Genomic DNA, 6,000 nt, shown 5'->3' with positions numbered 1-6,000 from the left:
GTGTTTCTGAGCGCTTGTTTACTTAGTCTGCTAAGTTAAAAGAAAAAAAACCCACTGTGGTTTTGCTGACTTATTTATTTGTTTGTTTGGTATTTAAAAGTTTGAAGGTTTTAAGAAGTGTAAAAATGGTCAAACAGTGTGCAGACATTTAACAAATTATGGGAGGAATGTCACGAAAGCGTTAGAGGAGAGGTCAGAATACCACTTCAGGGAGGGAATGAGGGTTTCGAAGGAGAACCAGGACCGGGAAGTGGGCCCAGCTGTGTAGGAACGTTCCCTCGGGCCCACACAGTATCCCTACTGCCTGCTTCCTTCTGCCCCCTGCTCCCCATGATCCCCACTGTCCTGTCCTGGCCAGTGCTCCAGGCCTCACGCCTCTTGCTGGGGGTTACAACAGCTGTCTCCTTCCTTGTCCCCTGCCTGCCTCTCTGTCTTCCACCAGGGCCCCATCTGGCACAGATTTCTGCACATGCTGTGCTCTCACCCCTCCCAGCCTCCTTTTCCTGCCTAGACGTCTAGGCAGAGCTTGCAGCCCCCTCCCACCCACGGGCCAGCATTCACTTCCTTCTCCGTGCCCATCCCTCTAAGATCCCACTTGCTGTGCCATATTGTTCAGACTCACTGGCTTGTCCTTCTGCTCCCTGGGCTGGGAGCACCTCAAGAGCAGTGGTTGGACCCCAGGGGAGGCATCAGAGCCCAGCTACTGAAAGAAGGAGCCACGAAGCCCTTACTGAGTGTTTAGGTATCAGGAACTGCAAGGATGCTGAGTGGGCCAGACAGTGTAGGCCTCTGTGATGTGATACCCCCTCCCCACGGCACACCTGTTAGGTCCTGGAGTGCAGAGCGATCGGCGTCCCCTGACTGGTGGTCATGATCAAGGTCAAGTCTGAGCTGCTCAGATTCTTGCTGCCCTCACCTGGCCTCTAGCAGGGCCCCTTGCTTGGCAGGAGCAGCCAACAGGCACCCACCCTCCCACTGAACCGGGCACTGACAACCAGGTCTGGAGAACAAGCAGCCCATTCAGGGCGCAGGGCCGGGAGGGCCCTGCTTTCAGGTGCGTGATCTCACCCCGTGGAAACCCAGTGGGTCTGCCAGAGGGCCTCGTAAAGCCTTTGATGACCCAGTGTGGGGGACACAAATCACAGGCCCCAGACCCCTCAGGCCTGGCCGACACCCCACTTCGTGGACAAACATTTAAATCCAGATGGTTGAGACCACAGAGTGTGCAGGCAGACAGCAGGGTGTTCACCCTCGACAGCAAGCCCAGGCCCGACCGGGGCCCAGACCCACCAAGTGCCCTGCATACCTACCAGGGCAGGGCCAGCCCAGCCCCTGGCTCCCTGCCCTTCAGGACACAGCAGCCCATTTGCTCTGGTCATCTGGGTTTGGCAAAGCTGACTGGTGACATCAGGTAGACACACACCACCCCAGACTAGTGGCCCCGACACACTGGGCCCAGCTGGGAGCTGGAGCGAAAGGGCCTCTGTCCCCCAGTGACCACGAGCTCCCTGTGGGGAAGTGACCAGCCAGGGGGACCAGCTGGTTCCATCTTGGATGCAATCTGCCAGAATCCCTGGTCTGCAGCTCACAGGAGGCCCTACTTTTCTTTGAGCTTGTAGGTCGTGGCCTGGGAGCCAAAGCTGAGGCAGAGGAAATGGAACTTAGATGGCCAAAGAGCGCTCGCTGCCCTCCGCCGTCCGGGTACGCCTTCTTGGCTCCACCCGTGAAGACAGGGCAGCAGCCTCTGGCTTCTCCAAGTATTCACAGGGCCGGAGTCCAGGAAGGGGTGCATACACCTCTCACTGTGCCCCACCTTGTGTCCAGCAGCAGCCTCTGTCATCACTCTGGAGATGACAGCCTGGCCTTTCCATCTGTTCCCCACAGGGACGGCCATGCCAGGGCCCACAGGGATGGCCATGCCAGGGCCCACAGTGCCCAAGCCCTGGAAGGCAACTTTGAGGGCCCTCAGTACAGCCATCTAGATCTGGCTAGAGGCCCGAGGCCCTGCTGCCTGACCCTCAGGGGCCTGCCTCCCGGCCACCCGCAGAGCCTGGCTGGCTGTGGCCTCCTGAAACTCTTCCTGCTCTGGCAAGCCCAGCTCCTCAGTGCCGGCCTTCTCCCTCCGCCCCTGGCAGCAAGGGCTTCTCCCTTCTCCAGGCCCCACAGATACTGCAGAGCCCATGCCCTGGGCTGTTTACGTGTGCATCCACTGCTCCTGGACACAGCTGTTGAGAAATGGAGGTTGAGGGTGAGCCAGCCCTGCTTCCCAGTGCCCAGCACAGGACTGGCCACAGGAGGTGCCCACTGGGGGTTTGCAAAGTGACCGAAGCACTCAGGGAGTCTCTGGTCAGCGGAAGCCAGCCTGGCCACACCCTCGGAGCATAAAGATGGCACACTCTGAAGGCAGGTAGCCCTGGGCATCACTGGCTAAGGGACAATGTCTGAGCTTCTCTGTGCCTCAGTTCCCTCATGGGCAGAATGAGGCTATGGGTACCCACCTTCTTCATTTTAGACGTTCTGGTGGGTGTGCACCTTCCCGAGATTTTCATTTTCATTTTCTTTATGAGGAGTGAGGTTGAGCATCTTTCAGGTCTTTATCGGCCATTTGTATATCCTTTTTGTCACCTCCCATTATTTTGGTTGTTATCTTTTCATTATTGATATGGAGGGCTTTTTAAAAAAAGTTGGAATATGAGCTCTTTGTCAAGATCTGTTACTGCCAGTCTCATAGGGCTTCAGAAAGGTTTCAGAGACATCAACCTCACGAAGTCCAAGGCACAGGGCCCGACAGGCAGGTGCTCAAAACGTGCCAGTCCCCCCCCCCCACCTGCCTCTCCATCCCTAGTTCATCTAAATGATCCTTCCTCTCAAGCCTTTACCCTGTTGCAGTGTCTACCTCAGGACCCAGGACCAGACCCACTCCCAAGCTGCAGCAGCCGCAACCTAGAGCACTCTCTGGGGGACCCACGTCCTCTGGGCCCAGCCCCCAAGGAGTAGATCAGAGCCAGGGGCTGGAGCCAGAGCTCTCAGCCTTGGCTTCTGGGGTCTACTTTCCTCCTTCCCACCTGTGTGTCCAAAGGCAAGCTGCTTTTCCTCTCTGGGCCTGAGCCTTCTCATCTGTAAAATGGGCTCTCCTGCCTGCCTGGCCCACGCCCCAGAAGGTGGCAGGCCTGAACCTCAAAGTGGGGGTCTGAGAGCTATGGAGACTATCAAGGGCTGTGTACCAGGTGGCGTGGGCCCCCCAGCACTCAGTGACAGGGAGCTCCCCTCCTCACTGGTAGGTCAGTGGAGGGACAGCGTCTGTCCAGGAGTGCCTCCCTGCAAGGTGACCTGGTAAGTGTCCTCGGCCTTTAACCAAGGCTGCTCTGGGCCCAGCTGGATCTATGGTCCCATTCGAAAGTCTCCCAATCTGGACAATGGGTTTCTGGGGTGCTCACTTCCCTTTCCATTTTACTTGGATGTGCTCAAGCTGGCTCAGGTCTGCTTCTACGGCAGACTCCTGTCGGCTGGCCGGCAAAGATTGACGTTTTGGGGGCGAGGCAGGAAGGAGAAGAACCAGCAATTACAGAGCTGAAGTGGGTGTTCCTGGGAGGGGCATTGCGCTGAAAGAGGGTGGGCTGGATCAGAACGGTTGTCTCCAGATCCTGAGCCTGTGGCCCCCTCCTTGGCCTTGCCATCCCCCACAGCGGCCACTGGGAAGATTTTGGTTCCCACTGGGGGAGCAGGGGTCACATGTCATAGACAGGCTCTCCCCAGCAGAGGTGTGTGGAGGCCTAGAACCCATGTCCTTGGTTGATCCAGCACCTGATGGACATACTGCGGCGGGATGGAAAAGGTTGGGGGAGTTTTAGAGCTGGAAGCAGCTGGAGGTATAAGGTAACCCTGTTTGCAGGCCAGGAAGCAAGGGGTCTCGGGTGGTTACACGAGACAGAGGGTGGCAGGCAGCTCCTTCCACCCATCATTGTCCTGGGAGGCCCCCTCTCCCCCGACCCCCGTTCCCAAGTAGGTGGTTGGGTTAGGCTATACATAGAGTCCCCGGAGCCACACAAGGAGAGGGACCTCTTCTCCCAACGAATTTAGAAGGAGGTGTGAATCAGGTTCCGAAAGGTGGCCCCTCCAAGTCTGCTTCTCCCTCCCCTTGAGGCCCTGGGGTTCAGGCAGCCTCCTCTCTCTCCCCTGGACTTTGGAACCAGGAAAAAAATCCCTTTTCTCTGAACATTCAGCCCCCACCCCCAATTGTCAGCCGTCTGGTACCTGAGGGACACAGGACTGCGGCAGTGTGAGGACTGCTTCAGGGGTCACCCGGGCACAGGGACCAGCAGGGGCCCCCTGCTCAGAGCAAGGACAGCGCTGACGCGTGAGAACAACAAAGAGCCCACTGTTGCTGGGTGCCGTGTGTCCCTTCTGCGGCTCATCTCCAACCCTTGCACCAAGCCACTGATGAGGGTACTGAGGCACCAGGCATTGCGTGGCTTGCCCAGATCCCACAGGAGCCAGGACTTGCACCCAGAACAAATGCACATCCTGTGCTGGAGTCACCATAATACACCACCTCGAGCCAAGAGTTTCAGCCCAGTTACCCGGAGTAACTTACCCGCAGTCCTGACAGGCAGCTAGCTATACCAGCTGTGTTTTAACCTATGGTAACAAGTAAGGGCCGAGGAGCCATGCCGCTTGAGTTCAAATCCAAGTTCTGCTACTTACTTACTGTGCAGCCTAGGGCCAGTGTCTTACCCTCTCTGGCCTCAGTTTCTTCATCTATGACAGCAATAGGCATCCTGTGGTTGTTGGGAGACATGCATGAATGTATATAAAACACAGTGGGTACTCTCTGTCTGCTGTTACCTTTTACAAGAGTTTAAAGAGCTTAGTTTGTCATTAAGCCAGAAATTGAGGCAGTTTGTACTCACATTCAGACTTGTCTGCCCTAAAATTGTGCTTTTAACCTTTGCCCATGGCTGCCCAGAAAACGCCCAGCTCAGGTGGCTTTGGGGAAGCCAGAGCCAGGCACAACTGCTCAGCTGTCAGTAGGTGGCACTGTGGGGCCACAAGGGTGGCCCTTGCAACAAAAATTTGTGCTACGACACAGGCACAGACTGGGGTCTCCCAACCCTGGGCCAGGCCCTAAACCAGGTGCTGCCTTGGGAGGGAGGTACTGCTCACCCTGTTTCTCTGATGAGGAATGCAAGGGCCCAGAGAAGTTAAGCCACAAACCCAGTCACAAAACTGTAAGCGTCCAGGGCTCCCCCACACCATCTGCCCCCATCAAGATCCCCAACCTTGCCCTCATGCCACCCGCCTCGTCTCCATAGCCCCCAAGAGGCCACAGTTACTTTCTGGAGCTTGATGGGAACCAGGCATCCCGCTTCCACCCCCACCATGGCTGGACATTCCAACCAAGCCGCCAGCTTTGAAGTCAGAGCTAAGCCCCAGATTAGGGTGGCTCCAGGCTGGCCTGTCCTTCCAGCCCCTTCACCAGGCCCACGCCCATGGCCCCAGCCCCATCTACCCCAGTCCAGTGTCCTCGTGGCATGGGGACGTCTGGGGCCCAGAGAGATGAGGACCTGCTCAGCAAGACATAGTCCCTCTCCTGGAAGCCCTCTCCTTGCCAGCTGGGAAGCCCCAAGTCCCTCAACAGACCTGAAATCCCACCTTACAGCCCCCAGCATCACCCAAGAGGCTGCATGTTAATGTGTTCCCCCTCCCCACCCCGTCCCTTTGACACACACGCCCTGGTGTCCATGACCCCAGCGGACAGCCTCAGACAGGAATGTGATCCTGAGCATGTTCAGGTGTACGGGTTGAATGCAAAGGCAGCGGAGGGGAGTGGGACAGGGAAGCAGCTGGGGAGGGATATCTCCCTCTGAGCCGAGGCTTCCCCATCTGTTCACAGAGCACTGTGCACCTCAGATACCCCAGAGGGTCCTTCTGGATTAGCCCACAGTGGGCCCTGATTCTGGTTGGGCCACACTGAAGCTGTCGGTGGGAGAGGGACACCCA

Source organism: Desmodus rotundus, chromosome 1 (assembly GCF_022682495.2).
Source record: "Desmodus rotundus isolate HL8 chromosome 1, HLdesRot8A.1, whole genome shotgun sequence".
Taxonomy (NCBI): Eukaryota; Metazoa; Chordata; class Mammalia; order Chiroptera; family Phyllostomidae; genus Desmodus; species Desmodus rotundus.
The sequence above is the reverse complement of the archived record's forward strand: the minus strand, read 5'-3'. Positions refer to the sequence as shown.